This window comes from Carassius gibelio, chromosome B22 (genome assembly GCF_023724105.1).
Source record: "Carassius gibelio isolate Cgi1373 ecotype wild population from Czech Republic chromosome B22, carGib1.2-hapl.c, whole genome shotgun sequence".
Taxonomy (NCBI): Eukaryota; Metazoa; Chordata; class Actinopteri; order Cypriniformes; family Cyprinidae; genus Carassius; species Carassius gibelio.
Window position 1 is genome coordinate 26,110,660 of NC_068417.1, and position 18,915 is coordinate 26,129,574.

General features: G+C 36.7%; 1 protein-coding gene across 1 annotated transcript in view; it reads left to right on the forward strand.

Annotated features, from left to right (window-relative positions):
• LOC127988581 (fibroblast growth factor 22-like) overlaps positions 1-18,915 on the forward strand; it is a 28,690-nt gene that overhangs the window by 1,480 nt on the left and 8,295 nt on the right. The gene's annotated exons all lie outside the window — the stretch shown is intronic.

The window sequence follows — 18,915 nt, forward strand, 5'->3', positions numbered from 1 at the left end:
ACGTTATAATCAGAAAATGTAAACACAACTGTAAATTTAATCAACAGTTAGGTACAGTGTAAAATTTTCATGCAAGTTCAACAAGTAATCAACATAAAAGTTTTGTTGTAGAATCTTAAAATCCTCTGTACACTGTCAGAAAAGTTATACCTTTAGGGGTACAAAAGCTTGTCACTGGTCTGGTACTATTAAAGGGGTGTAAATTAATAGTTCATAGTATTAATGTACCTTTATGTTTCTACTATTAACTCTTTAGGAAAAAATAAGGTACAAATATTTTCCTTTAAGTGTAATGCCTCAGTTGAGAGCTGTTGTACCCCTAAAGGTATAACTTTTTCCTCATTTTTTTCTTTGAGTGTTTTGTATATACTTTGATGCTTTAATATTTTACAGAAAATTGTGGATGTTTGATCAGCATTTAATTTTGAAATAGCAGATGAATTTGGTTCTTAGAAACCCTACAGTGATAAATCAACAAGACGTTTCTTACAAATCACTTTCCCCTGCCTCACAGTTTGATCTCACTTATTTGAGAGTTTTACTCTCCTCTGTGAGAGTTCAGCAGGGCTTTCTGTTTGTTTGAATTTAAGATTTAATTGGTTTAGGTCATGGTGATCACAGTGGGTTGACCCTGGCTGTTTTGTGTTTGTTGTTGCAAAAAAAGAGTGAGTCAGACTTTTTTTCCAAGCAGGTTGCTTTAACTGCTCTGCCACTGTGCAGATCTTAACAGTTGCACTGCATTTGTTTACAAGTTTCTGCTCTCCACGGCTGTCTCAGATCAGTTTAGATGCTTGTACTTGGTACAGCTGGGTGAAACTGTACAGCCCTCAGAAGCAATTTGCTTGTACATTTACTTACCATCCTCTCATTTCCTTTCCCTGAATTAAGGTCCTTTTTACCAAAGAGGGACCCCTGTACAGAAAGGTATCCTGCATTTACTAGCCTTGCGGAATTTCTCAGTATTCTCTCTCTTTGCCTTTTTTTTAATTCCAGGGTTCACATAAGTAGAGGAATTTTGATTTTCACAATAAGGGCTTTGAAAAACAGTTTTCATAATTCAGCAAGTTCAGAATCAGAAGTGTTTTTTGCATTGATTTTGTTAGTGTTGCTTTGCTGCTATCCACCTTGTCCTCTGCATAGCCCTTAGCGTCCGTCAGCACTGCTGCATTGCCCAAACAGCCCCGCACTGACTCTCCCTCTCACTTTTTCCAACTCCCGCTCCCAAACTCTCAGGTGCAAAAACAGTTAGAATTAGTCAACGGGCCCTTGGCTAATTGAGGTAGGAAAATATTGTATCAATCCCAGTGAACTGAAGACTGGAACAGCTGAGAGAAGAGGCTTCAATGCAAAGGACTGAAAGAGAGATTGATAGGTAAAAAAGGATGTAGGGGGAATAATATTTGCATTGAACAGTACACATTTTCTGGTACTTTTGAGTTCGATTAAACTATACTTACTATTCCTCTATATAGTTGTAAATGGGCAATTAGAATGTTTGGAAGAATGCTTTAGTTTTTTCGTAAGCAAAATAATTTTAGATAGTACTGGCAGGATAAAATTAAGGACTCTGACCTGGAGTAAATGGATTGCAGAATTGTGCAAATGATTTCAGAGCGTAATTGGCCACAAACTAGCCTTGATTTGGCACCTATTCCTGAAACTTGTTTTTGTCCAGGTGCTGAATAGAACACAGCACTTTTAAGTTTTCCGTATTCAAAGTAGATTGATGTCAATCAGCTCCAAAAAAGAACGGTGTCATCGTTCACAGTTAACAGCAGCATAATGCAAACTAGACACGCTTATTTGACTATGATTTTAAGTGTAGGGTTGTAGTAGTGCCTGTCAGGTCCTGACAGTGCTTAATGGCTAATAGCACTGCAAAAACGGACACAGTCCCAAATCCCTTCACTAGCAACTATGCTGCTGTTGCATGAGCTTGATGTTGGGAGCAGACAATAAAAAATAAAAAATAAATAAATACATTTATTTCTTTATTAAAGTTAGAGGCAAACCATAACAAAAGCTAACCAACCAAACTTTGTGGAGACCCATGTGAGTACCAAACCTAATATAACATTTAGCGTTTTGCTAAAGTGAAGCTGTTTTCTCAGTTTTCTCCAAATATGTTTTTATAATATGTAACAATTATAGTAATGTAGTCTACAAATACAACTAGTAGTTTAACTAATTTTCTCCAAAATTCATGGACAAGAAATTATGAGTATAAAGAAAAATGGAAATCTCATACTTCAAAGGTAAAGACTGTAACCATTAACCACCACTTGATGGGTGTTGAGTGAGAAAGTATATCAATCTTAGCCTAATGTTTCTGTCCATTCTTGTCTTAGGTAAGGTTATTTTCTTTTATAGTTTTTGAATTGCAGGTACTTGCTGGCTGACAAAACCAAAAACTTAGCTCTTTTTTCCCCTTAACATTTGGCTTTAAAAAGAGCACTGTTGAAGTCTAGGGCGTATGTGGTTAAGAACATCAAATGCTTGACTTGAGTCCAGGCAACAACACTGCGCTTAAGGAAATAAAGTCATGCGACAGGCATAATCAGAAAAGTCACTTTTGCTAAAATATTGCCATTTTGCAGTTTGCCAGGCCTTTTCTTCCATCTCCCATTTTCTTTCACTCTCCTTCTTCCATTTCAGCTGTATTTTCAAGAGATGTGTCATGTTTACCAAGTTTCCCCTCACTTTTCTGCATCTTGCTTTAGATGTTACTGTTTTCCCTTGCAGTGATTTCATAGGTGTGTTGAGCTTGGACCAGAGTCATGGGAAGAAAATCATCCACCCATTCTGAATATATTGTGGAATTATTTAAAACATATTTCAAAAAGAGAGACTGTCAGTTCATAGACGCCTAGAGGCCACAGAAGAGAGATTGTGCCCGACTGAATGCTGGCACATAAACTGCTGTAGAATCATGGGAGGTGAAAATAAATTCACAGTGTAATATTTATGTCGACGTGTTGTAATTTATGGTCAAATACTTTACAGTGTGAGAATTTTGAAGAATTATCAACAGCTGAATTTAGAAAATGGAATGTTCTCCAGAAGTGAGATATGAAATGATATGAGGCAGTAAAGTTCTTAGGTTCCTGATCAAAAGATGTGTTAAAGAGTGAGAGAAGGAATGTACTCTACTAAGGACATTTTATAAGTGTGTAGTAGTAGTGAAGCTCCCGGTCTGTGACAGTTTAAGTGGTAAGGGCACATGGGTACTAGGTGATTCCAGACGCTTCTGGAAAGTCTGGGAATGTTGCTTACATTTAGCCTGTGGGGGCCTCTTGGAGATTTTGGTGCCAGGAAAAAAAATCCTACAAATCCTGTCTTTTTAATCCTTCCGACGGACAGTGGTTCAGAGAATAGTTATAAAATGCTCAAAATCCCTCTCTTGCCAGGTGTTTTCGGCCCAGAGAAGGTGAAAAAAATAAAAAGCAGAAACTGGCACACACTCTGAGAGATGCAGAGCTAAAATGCCCCAATTTTTCTAGACTATTCTCTTTCCAAAGGCCAGTTTTAATGTCATGAATGGATGAAAAGACACACCATAATTAGTTATGTGCAGCGTTAATCCCACTCCAACTAAAATACCTACCTGCCTTTTAGAAAATCAGGTAGGCCTGGTGAATTTTACTTAAAAGCTTATAATGTTCTATCTAGTCATCATGTGCATTTGCATGCACAGTTAACATTTGGTAACATCTCTGTTGTTCACCAAATTTCTGCTGCGAATCCATGCGATCAGGAATTTTATATAAGGGTGAAAGATTTTGCCATGCAGATTTTGTAACAAGTTGGTTGAATTCGCAACACTGACCAATGTAAGGCAGCTTGGTTTGAAAGTGGCTTCTGTGTAATCTGTTCTTCACACAACACTACACTACTGAAAATAGACCATTTTGCCCACAAAACTTTGCACCTTTACAGCAGGTTTTGCATATACATGACAATGTGTATTCAAATATTTGAGGATTAAACACCTCCTTCTTTTCAAGCGCAGCATTCCAAAGTCACCCATAGTATAATTAGTGTTTATATAATCGAAGATGAGCTTTGCATTATCTAGGTCTATTAGCACAACTTCGCAAAATCCAACTGGCATAATTTAATTTACATTGAAACGCTTGTGTGGCCTTTTAAATTACAAATTATTTATTTTGCCAGACAGAAATCAAACTTTTAAAGCACATGTAAACTTATTTGTCACACAAAATGTCAGTTTGATTCTAGTGATCTCTGATGAGATCACAAAAATGGCCAAAGATAACATCATAAAATGTTGCCTACTCTTGCGATGACTCAACTAATGCAATATATATATATTTACATTTAAAGGTTGAGCACTCTGTATACTCAGTGGTGCAATTACTGACAGGCAGTCTCACAGTTCAGTAGGTATTGCTCAGATTCTCTCATCTTCACTAGGCAAATGTTTGCAGAAAGTTGACCCAAGGCCATTTTTTCCTGAATGAGAAGTCATTAGCACTGTTATTATTATTATAACTTTTTGTGAGGGATGTAAAACAAGTATTAATTAGATCAGTTGGGAACCCACAGCTTGGCTAACTCATGCAGTACCATATGCTGACTAACATCTGCCAAAGCCAACACAGTTCACCACCTCTCTTGGCTCTGTGGCGAAATTAAACAGACAGACAGACTTGGTCTCATTGTGACTGGGTTCAGGCTCTAGGCAGCGGTGAATTAAAACACCCTCTTGGGATTGTAGTTGCTCTGAATTGACCTTTTGATTAAACCATGTTCACCTTCAAGCATATGTTAACCCAGACAGTGTATCTCGGAGACTGAGCGACTACTCAAATCAAATCAAATCACTTTTATTGTCACATCACTGACAGCATGTGTGCCGGGATAAGGGAAAAGCTTGCAACTGTGCTCCAGACAGTGCAAGACAGTGCAGAATACAACTGACAAGTTTAACAAATAACGTTATATACATTTAGACACTTTACAGTAACAGTATACTTTTATGTACAGTATGTACACTATATTAAACAATAATATACAAACATAATTCACAAATGTACACAAATTGTAGATGAGATGGTTGGTAAATATAAGTATTATTGTAATAAAGTGCAGTGCATGCTACATTGAAGTCCAGTTGGTAAAAATTTTGGTAGTGGTCGAGTTAAAGTGCATGATGAATGGTATGGACAGAGTGGTGGGCTGTGTAAGTGTCAGTTCTGAGTGTTCAGCAGCCTGATAGTCTGATGGAAAAAGCTGTCCGTCGGCTTGTGCGTGATCGGATACTGCGTAACCATCTGCCTGAAGGCAGCAGAGAGAACATTGGGATTCTACTGTGGATTTCCCCTGCATGCATTAATCACAATTTGAGATTTACACATTCTTTGCCTGTCAATGTAATATTACTGTAATATTAAAATCTAAAACTGACATTTTGGGTTAAATACACCAGAATGCTGGCTTCTGCTGTATATCTCCCACTAGGTTTTCTTCTTGACCTAATTTGATACTCTTTATCATTTGTCTATTTATAATGATACATCAATAATTCAAAGTGAACAGGATAGTCCCGTAGGTGTTACCAGCTCAAGTTTCCAATCAGGCAAAAAATCTAAGGAAACTCCTTATAAAATCTATAACGATAAGAATGTGACACACCCAGTGCACGCCTTTATGGTCTTTTATAGCTGACTTGTAAAAAAAAAAACAACAGCAATAAAACAAGGCTGAGTCACAAAAGCATGGCCATAGGATTCCTGTGGCTACCACTGAAGGGTTTTTATCACATAATCTAAAGTACTTTCTAACAGAGATACTTCATTTTTATTGTGCTTTGCAGGTAGTAAATGTGAAAACAGATTTGGCAATGTTTGGTTTATAAAACCACATGATATAAAATTGTATTTAAAGCGTTAGTTCACCCAAAAATGAAAATTATGTCATTAATAACTCACCCTAATGTCGTTCCAAACCAGTAAGACCTCCATTTATCTTCGGAACACAGTTTAAGATATTTTAGATTTAGTCCGAGAGCTCTCAGTCCCTCCATTGAAACTGTATGTACGGTATATTGTCCATGTCCAGAAAGGTAAGAAAAACATAATCAAAGTAGTCCATGTGACATCAGAGGGTCATTTAGAATATTTTGAAGCATTGAAAATACATTTTGGTCTAAAAATAGCAAAAACTAAGACTTTATTCAGCATTATCTTCTCTTCCGTGTCTGTTGTGATTGAGTTCAAAACAAAGCAGTTTGTCATATCCGGTTCACGAACGAATCATTTGATGTAACCAGATCTTTTTGAACTAGTTCACCAAATCGAACTGAATCGTTTTAAACTGTTCACGTCTCCAATACGCATTAATCCACAAATGACTTAAGCTTTTAACTTTTTTAATGTGGCTGACACTCCCTCTTAGTTCAAACAAACCAATATCCCGGAGTAATTCATGTACTCAAACAGTACACAGACTGAACTGCTGTGAAGAGAGAACTGAAGATGAACACAGAGCCGAGCCAGATAATGACTTGTTTAAGAGTCAAGAACTGGTTGCATCGGTTTTCGGATCACCAGTAGTTCTTTCAGACAGTTCGATTCAATAAACCGGTTGAACCTATTTTGCGCTCGACGTAATGGCGTCATTGGCGATGATTGCCCTTCATTCAAGCCTTCATAACATTGATTGCCCTTCATTCAAGCGCTCATAACATTAGCACAGAATCAGTTCAGAATCAATCACCAAAAGAATCAGTTCGGTTCAGACGCTCTGTGTGTCGGTCTGTTTTCCGCTGAATCACACGTGCAGTATCATCAGTTCATCGGTTCACGAATCGGACACGTCTGACAGAAACGGTTCTTGACTCGTGAACGAGTCATTATCTGGCTCGGCTCGGTGTTCATCTTCAGTTCTCTCTTCACCGCAGTTCAGTCAGTGTACTGTTTGAATAAATTAATTACTCTAGGATATTGGTTTGTTTGAACTCAGAGGGAGTGTTAGCCACATTAAAAAAGTTAAGAGCTTAAGTCATTTGTGGATTAATGCGTATCGGAGACGCAAACCGTTTAAAACGATTCAGTTCGATAAGGTGAACTGGTTCAAAAAGATCTGGTTACACTGAATGATTTTTTCGTGAACTGGATATGAGAAACTGCTTTGTTTTGAACTCTCTCACAACAGACACGGAAGAGAAGACAATGCTGAATGAAGAACGTAGTTTTTGCTATTTTTAGACCAAAATGTATTTTCAATGCTTCAAAATATTCTAACTGACCCTCTGATGCCAAATGGACTAGCTTGATGATGTTTTTCTTACCTTTCTGGACATGGACAATATACCGTACATACAGTTTCAATGGAGGGACAGAGAGCTCTCAGACTAAATCTAAAATATCTTAAACTGTGTTCCGAAGATAAATGCAGGTCTTACTGGTTTGGAACGACATGAGGGTGAGTTATTAATGACATAATTGTAATTTTTGGATGAACCAACCCTTAAAATATGAAACTATGAAAAGGTTTTTAATGTCTTATGTTTGGAAGGGTATTGCACAATTTGCAACTGGCATAATCATAGTTATAAAACGATTTACGTATTTAAAACAACTGTTATGATCATGGACTTTCTGTTCCTTTTGAAAATGTTAATTAAACTTCACTTTTGATTCGCTGGAAGACCACATGTGGGACTTTATCGATCTGGCGTGCCTTACCAACTTCCCAGACCGCTCGCTCTGTAGTTTTTATTACATCCGCCTGAGTGAGCGGTGTAAGGCACGCCTACCAGCGAACCGTCCCAGAGAGGATTTCGCTGCTTTTGTGGAGTGGGTCAGTCCCGCAGCTCACCCTCAGTCAGCACCATCTGAGCTGAGCCTTGTCATGAGGATTCCCTGTCTCCGCCTCCAGCCTCCGAGCCCTGGACTCCACCTCAGTGCTTCGACCCAGTGGCTCAGTCTTGGTACCTAGCTCCCTCGTCTTCACCATGGCCCATCATCCCACCAGCTCCACCGGGCTCCCTCGTCCCTCCGGCTCCACCTTGGTCAGTCGTCAACCATCCGCCACCTCAGGACTCCACTCCTCTGGCTTCACCTCGTCACTCCATCCCACCGGCTCTGTCAGGCTCCTCCTTCCCTAAGTCGCTCTGACTCTGCAGCAGGCTTCCGGAGCCTCACCTCCACCTCGGTCGCCGGTGCCTTCAGCGCTGCCTTGGACCTCCGGATCCTCTGCTTCACCATGGCTCTCCATCTGCTTGGCTCCAACCTGGGCTCCTCATCCACCGGCACAGTCTCCATCAGTCGGCCCCTGGTGTCGGCTCCTCCTCCACCATGGCTCCTCTCGCCGTCGCCTCTACCATGGGTCATCTTGGCTGGTCTCTGGAGGACCATCTGGCTTCTCCTGCCCTGGGCTCCTCCCTGGCTCCTCCCTCCATCAACTCCCTGGTTCCATGCTCCATGCTCCATGCTCCCTCTCCCTTGCCTGCCCACGCCCGCCTCCAGAACCCCCACCCTCCCTCTCTGAATTATCTCTTTCGGTGCGGGGACGCACCATTCCGGGAGGGGGCAAACTGTTACAATTATGGACTTTCTGTTCCTTTTGTGTTTCCCTATTTTGGTCAGGTCCCGTTTCTCATTTGGTTCATTGATTAATCCCCACCTGTTTTCCATTCCCCTGATTACCTCTCTTGTGTTTAAAACCCTGTCTGTTTAGTTCCTCTTTGTCCATGATTATTGATGTTAATGATGTTATATGTTATGTATCCTGATGTTATGTCCTGAAGTTCCGATAGCTGAAGATATGTGTTAGAATTACCCTTTACTCGCATGTTAATTAAACTCCTCTTTTGATTTATATATCCCTTGAGAATATATATCCCTTTTGATTCCCACACCTGTACACAGTTGTAACAACATGACAACAAACAATGATATAAAACAGTGTGAAAAAAAAACAGCCATATCAACATAGTAGCACAGTTTAATCTGAATGTAACACTACAATTCAAAAGTTTTAAGATTAGGAAAAAAAATTGTTTAAGGCATTTTGAAAACTTTTCAGCAAGGATGCACTAAATTATAAACACATTTATAATTTTACAAAATATTTATATTTCAAACAAACTTTTATCATATATTTCAGAAAAAAAATGTAAAAATGTTTTTAACACAAAATTATTAAGCAACACTATTTTCCATATTGATAATAAGAAATGTTTCTTGAGCTCCAAATCAGCATATTAGAATGATGTCTGAAGTTTTGTCAACACATCACTTCAAATTTTAAAATAGTATATTCAAATAGAAAACAGTTATTTCAAATTTAAATCTCACAATATTACTATGTTTTAGTCTATTTTTGTATCAAATAAATGTAGCCTTGTTGAGAATGAGTTCTTTCAAAAACTTTATGAAAATCTTACTGACCCTAAACTTTTGAACATTAGTGCGTATTACAGTAATACAAGTATTACAGAAGGCTTATAAACTTTATTTTATGTGATTAAACGGAACAATTCTCTGCTCAGCTTTAAATCAGAAACAGGGGATTCAGAAACACTTTCAATACCTTATCATAAGTCATCTTGTTTAAATGAAATCAGACATAGGACAGCAACAAAAGATGGGTCTCTGAAGGCCAACTATATGTGCTGAATGGGCAAACAGCTTTATCTCGCCACCCAAACCAAATACAAAAAGTAATTATGATGTGCTGAAATGTGCTGTCCTAAACTGACATTTAAGGGCATTGGTATTGAGTCCATTCAATGAGTCATAAGCACACATAGGAATTGCCCCAACTGGATGTATGTGTGTGTGTATGTGTTCACTAGGTAGTTGTTGATTGTTATATAGTTTTATAGCCTCTATGATTTTATTTGGCTATTAAAACTGGAATCAGTTTTCAGCAATTGAAGTGATAATAAAGATTTACTACACATCACAGTAGGCTCCTTCTTTGCTGGTTCACTCTAACATTCACCAACCCTTGGCAAGCAGACCACATCTGTAAACACTATGCTACTATGCATAATCACTAAGAAGCTATTGAGATTGATACAATTATGATTATGTAAATTTCCTGACACATTTTTTCTTTTTGCATTGCCCCATCACCCCAGTTGTGATTTACAAACAGTTAACTTTAAATGATCTTTAAATTTTGCCCACACACTCTTCAAGATCTGTTTAGTTTCCCATGTGGCCAATTAGCTGAAACAACATTTTCAGGATGTATGTTGTCTGTCAATTTTGTGATTCTTCATCCGCAGGTTTACACATAGCAGAGCACACTGTATGTTTATGTATTTATTCTTCATGCATGTCTAATCATAGCCAGACCTAATCTTATGAATAGGTTCTGTACAATAATGCCTTACTGATTTCTGTTTGACCTAAATGTTATTGCAACTAACTAAATACAAGGCAGCCAGTGTAGTCCGATTCATGAACAAATAACTGACTTCACTAAAGAGTTGATCTTACCAGTTACATCCATTCAGTATTTTTATCATTCTGATCACTGCTAAAAATTGATTCAAATACATATAATGTATATACACTGATAACAAATGGTCTAGAAACATTTTTGATTAAGAAATATGTGGTAAATTTCAAAGAAAGTAGAAAGACTGAAATGGTAATTTCTTGTAATACATAATCCAAAAATTTACTTTCGAAAAATATTTTTAGAGTGTTGATATGAAATATCAAATCAAGTGGCATATGCAAACCAAATGATGCTGTAGCTTTTCATAGCACTATCTTATATTTTCTGAGCTTTTTTAAAGCTTAAACACGGCGGTGTAAAGCTAGGTCCTCTCAAGTTCACACAGGTGTCCAAGCACAAAAATACCAATGTAGTTAATATAATTAATATTAAACGTATTCCACAACCAGAAAAACTTTTTGTATGAATTCTAAAACAATACATTTACATTTTATATTCTATCTTTTGTGGTTTTGCTTTTATTTGAAAATAATGTAATATATAGAACTTAACATCAACTGTTAAAAGTCTGCAGCTCTGTAAAACATGGGGAGATGTCTTAACACTATGTTGCTGAATTCAGTTTCACAGTTTCAGGTCAGCTCCGATCAGAAAGTTCCAGACCAAGGTTGAGTGGACATGGGCCAAAAATCCCCCATGGAGGATAGTGTTAAGGTCAAGGCCTCTCTCACTAGCTGAGTGATTTGACAGATCTGACAAGAAGCTGATGGCCCCTTTGTGCTGCCTGTCAGCTTCCAGTTCAGTCCGTCTCATTTCAGTGCTTTGAAACACAACGAGAGCTCCAGCCATGGAAAACATCCTGCTCCGGATTGACCAAGTGGAACTCCTTGGGCCAGATTAACTAAACAGGGCAAACTAGTGTGAGACCGCAATCCCATAAAAGCACAGATGGAAGGGGAAAGTTCTGAGGGTGATCTACTGAAAATGCGCAAATTAAAGAAAACATATGCAGACAGTGAATTTCCATAATGAGCAATGCAAGAAACCAAGAGCAGCGCAAATTAGTGTAGGGTCACAAGTAAGCAGATGACAACACACAAGTGCAAAATTGCTAAAGACATGCTTTTGGGATGTTAAATAATGCCAGAAATGTTAGCATACTGAAGAATAGCATTAAAAAGTTTAGATGGCCATGTTTCAAGTACTACCGTCTCTTCTGTTGTCACCGCAGCACAACCTTTGTAATTCCATTGCTATGTTTAGGTTAAGTATTTCTAATAAGTCAAACGAGTGATGTAATTGATTTGTGCACTAGATTATGGTAATTGTTATGTGTTACAGCAAGTATGAAGCCCTGTGGACTCATACTTTCTGTAGAAGTTCAACCACAGCTTTGTTTGAATGAACCTTTCTTGTATTTTCAGTGATGAGGTAGTATGCTCTCATCCCCAAGTCTGTTTTTAGTCAGGACGACTGCATCTGCATTTTGGCAGGCGGACGGTTCTCCTCTCATGCAACTTGGTGCAATTAACCACATTTTAACAATGACCTCAGCCTTAATCCTGGGCCTTTTGATAGCGCAGGGTGCAGAAAACAACAGAAGCCTTGAGTCACAAAATAGCCCTTGAATCTGCTTGTAACTATCCGTACAGGCCATTGATGGCTACCCGCTTGCTGGCAAAGGAAGTGATGTCTGATTTGGAGGCATTGCTGCACACCCTCTCCTTGATTAAAGAAAAGCCCATTTATGGGGGTCTGCTTTCTTTACGTGCCACCTCGCACCTTTTAGTACCTCATAAGACCAGATACACCAGACCATGTCTTTGTTAACCACAATCCTCACAGCAGAGGAACCCCTTGCCCTCCGGCATCCTAAAACTCTTAGTGGGTGGGTGATTGCTAGTTTTTCCAATGAGGAAAAATGCTATCAAGGGAACCATCCTGAGGGTTCAGTTTCACATGCAAAAGAAGCCAGATATGTACTATTCAGCCTTTAGGAGCAATAGAAATCGGTCTTGTTGAAGGTCTGGCCACTAGTTTGCGACCACCAGCGTTGTTACAGCAACAATATCCCTAAAATTCAAGATATGAGATAAAATTTCAAACAGGGGCATTTTGCACCATATCTTGAATTTTAGGGATATTCTCTATGCAGTATCATGCAGTAAGTTGTTGCCCTGTCTTATATTAGTCATTAATCGACAATATGAAATGACAGTGGATACACATAGCTCTGGGGCGGGGTAAGTGCATTAATAATTTTAAGTTTTTTTGGTAACACTTTAGTATAGGGTCCAATTCACACTAATAAGTAGTTGCTTATTAGCATGTTTATTATTAACATATTGGCTGTTTATTAGTGCTTATAAAGTACATATAATGCATGACATCCATAATCCTACCTAATACCCTAAACTTAACAACTACCTTATAAACTATTAATAAGCAGCAAATAAGGAGTTCATTCAGGCAAAAGTCATAGTTAATGGTTAGTTAATAGTGAGAATTGGACCCTAAAATAAAGTGTGACCGTTTTTTTTCCCATAATTAATTAATCTAATTAACACGTAAAATTACCAGCCCTAGTTTTTATATATTATGCATGTGTCCTTCTCTTTATCTTGTTTCACTGTAAGGTGAATGATTAAATGACTCGATGACTTAAGACATTTACCACCACCTACTGGCAATTTTAGTTTATTATTCAGATTATAATTTCATTAAAGAAATAATTTTATATTTTCATAGTAATAACAGTAAAATTAAGAAAATAAATTATTAAAGTTATAGTTCACCCAACCAAAATGACAATTCTGTCATCATTTACTCATATGGTCCAAAAGAGTAGGCTTAATACATTTTATCAAAAAAAATATTTCTTGCTATACCTAATTTTTGTAATCTTTGTTTGATGCTTTACACAACAATTACTTTACATTTTCTTTTCAGAGTAATTTCTCCAAGTTTGATGTGCGATTATGTAGATTAATTAATCACGACATCATGTAATTAATTCGATTAAAAATTCTAATCGCTTACCATCCCTAATAAAAACATATTCAGATAATGTGAGCCAATTTGATCTTATTCCACTGAAAAAAAAATTCTACTTGTTTTAAGTGTAAAAACAAGTGAAATATGCCAGTGCAGAAAGACAAAATACACTCTAAAAAAAAAAAGTTTAAAGGCATGATCACACTAAGATGAATAATGAATGTTCTGTGCAAAATTTTGACGCGAAAAACATTTTAATTTGAACTTATGTTAATAAATCTACTCAAACATCTGCAAGTTATGACCAGTTTTACTAATAACTTGCGCCACTGCAAACCGTCTTATGGCATTAAAATAGTTCTGTCAGGTTTTACCAAAGATGCACAGTGACGAATTAGTGCCAAAAACACAATTATTTTAAATTTAAATTTAATTCATTAAATTTAAATGAATTACACAGTGAAATTTACTAATGTTTGTACCATCAGTGTTAGTCAGAGTTTGTAATATTGGTGCATATAATGCCTCCAACATACAGTTTTTAAAATAAAATGCAGATAGCAACATCTAGTGTACATTTACATCTTCAAAAAACTAACAATAAAATCACCTTGCATTATCTGTATTTTGGATACTCTTTATACCTCTTTTGTTAAAACTTTTTTGGTATAAGCATCAACTTCACAGCTAATTTTTTTGGTGGGCAGATAACTGCCAGACTTTAAGTGTCTCTTACCCTTTGTGGGTCATACAGGGAATACATTGGACATTCTGGGACATTCTTGCTTTAGGGGTTGATGATGTAATTTGGCCTCTGACCCTGAATCCATTGACTCTGCAAGTGGGCTCCTTATCTGGGACAGTAATTGACTAAAAGACTTCCTCTGCCTTTTGAGATTCTCTTATCGCATGCAGTGCCCAAAGCAAGGTCGCATTTCTAAATCTTGATATAATTGTTTTGAACACATTTATTCCATACACACAAAACAATTAGCTAGTTCGTCTCTGATCAGTTATTGTACATATGTATACAGACTTAAAATGTGCAACTGCAAATGTAACTGTAAAATATTAAAGTCTGTGTGAACCGGAATTTGTGTAGTGACGTATTTCCAACTGAAACAGTATATTGAATAGGGGGCCTGGTTTTATGTTTGCCCTCCTTCTCTGTCTCTCACTCATAGGGACCTAATGGTTGGAGGGGTGTGTTTAAGGATATTCTGCCCAAGCCATCAAAACTTAGCCATTTTGATTTCATGTGGACCTTAAACATAAGTAAAAAAAAAAAAGCCATGCAATCTGACTACAAATCCAAGATTAACATACACCAAAGTGCTCAGTATTTTAATAGTTTTATGTGTTTTTCAACCTTTCAGTAAAAATCTTCAAACATTTCTAAACATGAAACACTTCTACACATCAGGAGAACCCATCAGTTATAGAAAGAACCGTCTGTAAATTTAGACAAGGCATACAAATTGACAGAAAGAGACTTGGGGCCCTGGTTAAGTCTTTCATTGTCCCCAGCTGACCCCAGCTCTCCTCTCTGGCCTCTGTGCCTCTCACCTATGCCGTCTCTCTGTGTGCGGGGGGTAATGGGATACCTGTCACTGGCTCTAATGGCCTTTGAAGGACCTGGCTAATCCCCAGAGTTTGCATTCAGTGAGCCATAAAAGCAAAATGAGCCTGAAACTGTAACAGCTCTGAATAGTGCGAGAGGGAACATCACCCAAGTGTGCAACCCTGGCATATGAGTGTGATAATGGACTCTCAACTGAGTTCAAGTGCCTTGATGGTTGTGGTTCAAATTTGCACTACCTCACTTGCTGGCAAACTAACATATGAATGGCTTCTGTGATGGTGCCATCAATGGATGTACATTGTATCGGTACTGTATCGGTTATCGGCCGATATAGAGACTTTTTGATCACTATTGGCCCATATTGGATGTTTTATTGTGCATATTTATAACCCTATTTATTTATATTTAGATTGCTTTTGCAGTCATCTAGTGTTCAATTAAAGTTCATCTATACAAAAAAAGAATAATCTAATGATTAACAGTTAAATGTAATCTTTCGCAAATCTCATCAACGAAAATCCATTCTATATTCATATTTGTAATAATTTTTATAATTTATCATCAAACCCATTCAAACAAAATGGCACAGAATATTAATTTAGGCAACTTATCATATATCAGCCATATCATGAAAAATTATCGGCTTTAGTAATATAATCAGAATTAGTAATATTGGCATCCCTAGTTCCTCCAATTACACAGATTTTAAAATGAAAATATAAAATTAAAATAGCTTCCAAATGCATTTAATCTGTATTTTATATCCTTTGTGTTGGTACAACTGTATTGGTATAAGTGTATATATTTATTGCTTTAAGTATCAACTTCATGGCTAAGTGTTCTGCTAAGGGCATTTGGCGTAAAATTCTGCAGATCAGTTTCAGTATTAAGGATAAATGTCATTTTCCAACCCTGACAACTCTGGTGCATAAAATAGAATATTGTTTTTTTTATTCTTTCATTCAGTCCAGCTTGAGTGAAAATGACATGCTCTTTATTATACTGGAGCCCTATGAAACACATGGTGAGAAGTAAAGAGCAAGTCTGAAACAGATGTTTCACATTACAGCCAATGGACATTTATGAGACCGGACAGTAAATGCTTGGCAGAGTTATTTAACTTCAACATGTGTGACACGGTCAAAAATCTTTTTATTTGATTTTATTTTTAAAACTTGGTGCAAATTTCATCACCTTTTATATGAACTATAGCAGTTCCTATTTGCTTTTGTTCATACAGCCTGAAATATGTAAATATTACAATCCATATTATAACTCAATAAAGTAGTAGTAGTGTGTGTGTGTGTAATCTATTATATACCAATATTTAAAACTTTTAGTTTATCTGTATCACTAATATTATAAATTTTTAAAAACACCAGTAATTCGCAATTTAATAGCACTGTTAAATTTAACCTTTAGCAAATATCTAAATTAATTAGATGAGATCCCAAAATTCACTTTTGATCCATGATTGGTTTCAGTGTTTTATTTCAAATTTATTTAGACTACAAAGTATACATTTTAATATCGGTTACTTTTTGGTTAATTGTTAACTTTTTGAATTTAAAACTTAAGGAGGTCTAATCATTTTTTGGGGGGAAATATCTTGGAAAAAAACATTGTTGATGGTTTTCTGCTTTCATGTAGCAACTGTACCAAGGCCGCAGCGCATCTTGTTCAGGTTTATTATTGCTAAAGAATCTATTTAACGACCAATTTAATTGTGAAAAAGAGCATGTTTACCTCACACGCAGGCCTCTGGTGCAATGGATAGCAGACTAATAGGATGAGAAAGACTGATGTTATCAAAGCCAGCGTAGTTTAACACACACCACCCCACCCCCTGGAGATGGCAAGAATGTGGGAACGAAGAGAGAAATCAGGCCAGGCAAAGAATCGCCTCAGCCACGTCCTTTCTTTGGACTCTCGTTTCTTTTATCCCTTCCTTTTTACTACTTTCAAAGTCCAGACGGACCCAAATGCAAGCGAGTACATCTGAACAAACCATTGTTCTGCTTCTAAAAAATAAAACGCTGTATTTATCATTATATTTTATGTGCTGCTTGCATTTCTTCACCCCAAAACATTATTTTATTTTTATTTTATACAGTCCAGACAAGACATTTCAAACTACTTTGATATTCTGTAACTAATAACAGGACATTCAGACATTTTTAAGTGTGACTAAAATGTCCAAGTCATATATTTTAGCTGCCACCATGTATATTAAATATAGCTAAGTTCAACTGTATGTGTCTCTATAAATAAACAGTTTGGTTGAACTTAAAAGTGCTTGTGAATTAATCAGCACTGTGTAACATTTAGTTTAATACTTAAAATGAATTGACATGCAGATGGACTCAGTTTAGTGCTCAAATATCTAGGTTTTTTCTACACAATCAGCTTAGACAGAGCATTGGAAACTGGTATAATAAACAGCTCAGCTGTACATATTTATTACATCAATAACAACCATAAATTACATTTATGACTGTGTAGGGTGTCATGGCATGTAAATAAGACATGAGAACCATTACTATACAGGTAGGTTGACATGCCTAGACAGACTTACATATTTGAATAATATACTGTACAGTAATACGAAGCCAAGGTGGAAAGTTGCACTAAATATTGGAGCGCAGACAAGCTATGTTAGTATACTAGGAAAGAACCATTATATGTAGTGCAGTGTGTTGGTGGAACGTTTTAGAATTTAAAAGAAGTTTATGTGTGTAGAGAAGATGTGTATCATAGCTTGTAGCCTTTGGAGACTTCATATAGTTATGATGCAAGTCCAGAAACTCATGCTGGAGCTCCTCAGCTGCTCTCTGAAATATTTTCAGGATCATTCAGCTGTTAATTAGCTCATAAATTTAATGAACCAGCACAAGCCATTCATGCATACAAGTGAAGTCATTTGACCACTCCTATTGTCAATGTGTAGCTGCATCTCAGTCATGCCAGGAGTTGTAAAATGCCATAAACATTCATTTTCGGATTAAATCCATTATGAAATTGCCTGAGCCCAAAATAAAACCCTAAAACATCCTTAGACTTACATCCAAAGAGGGCCCCAAATCATATAGAGAACAAAATATTAAACAATTATTAAATTGTTGTTTAAAAAACAAAATGTATAATTGTTTCCAATATAATATTAAGCATCACAACTGTTTTATTTTTTATAATAAAAAATGCAAATTCATTTTTGAGCACCAAATCAGCATATTAGATGATTTCTGAAGGATCATGTAAAACTGATGAAAATTGCGATTTTCCATCACAAGAATAAACTATATTTTAAAATATATATTGAGATAGAGAACAGCTATTTGAAATCATAATAATATTTTACAATATTTTACTGTATAAATATATATAAATATAGTATCGCATAACGGACGTAAAATTGTTTTGAAAAATTACACCAAACTTTTGACCGGTAGCATATACAGTATATTCATTTATAGATAATTCTACACATCTGCCACCATTTGTTGAGTTTTATTTTATTTTTAATTACAGTTACGTAATCAGAATACTTTTTCAAGTAACTAGTAAAGTAATGCATTACTTTACTAAAAGTAACATAACACTTCACAAATAGTAATTAAGTAACACAATTAGTTACTTTTCTGTGGAGTAACGCAGTATTTTAATGCATTTTGTTTAAAAATAACTTCCCCAAGACTGACCATCAGATGATAACCTTTTTCCCCTGGGCACCAGCATTTGGTGAAAATACGATTTTGTGTATAATATGGTCCAAAAGTTGGGCAGAGAGGTTTCCTGCACACTTGAAACTCAAGCTGTTTAAAGCAGCGGTGACTGGGGTGGGCTCACGGTCTGAACGTGCATCCCACACACATAGGCCTTGAGTTCATTCGGCTCAAGAG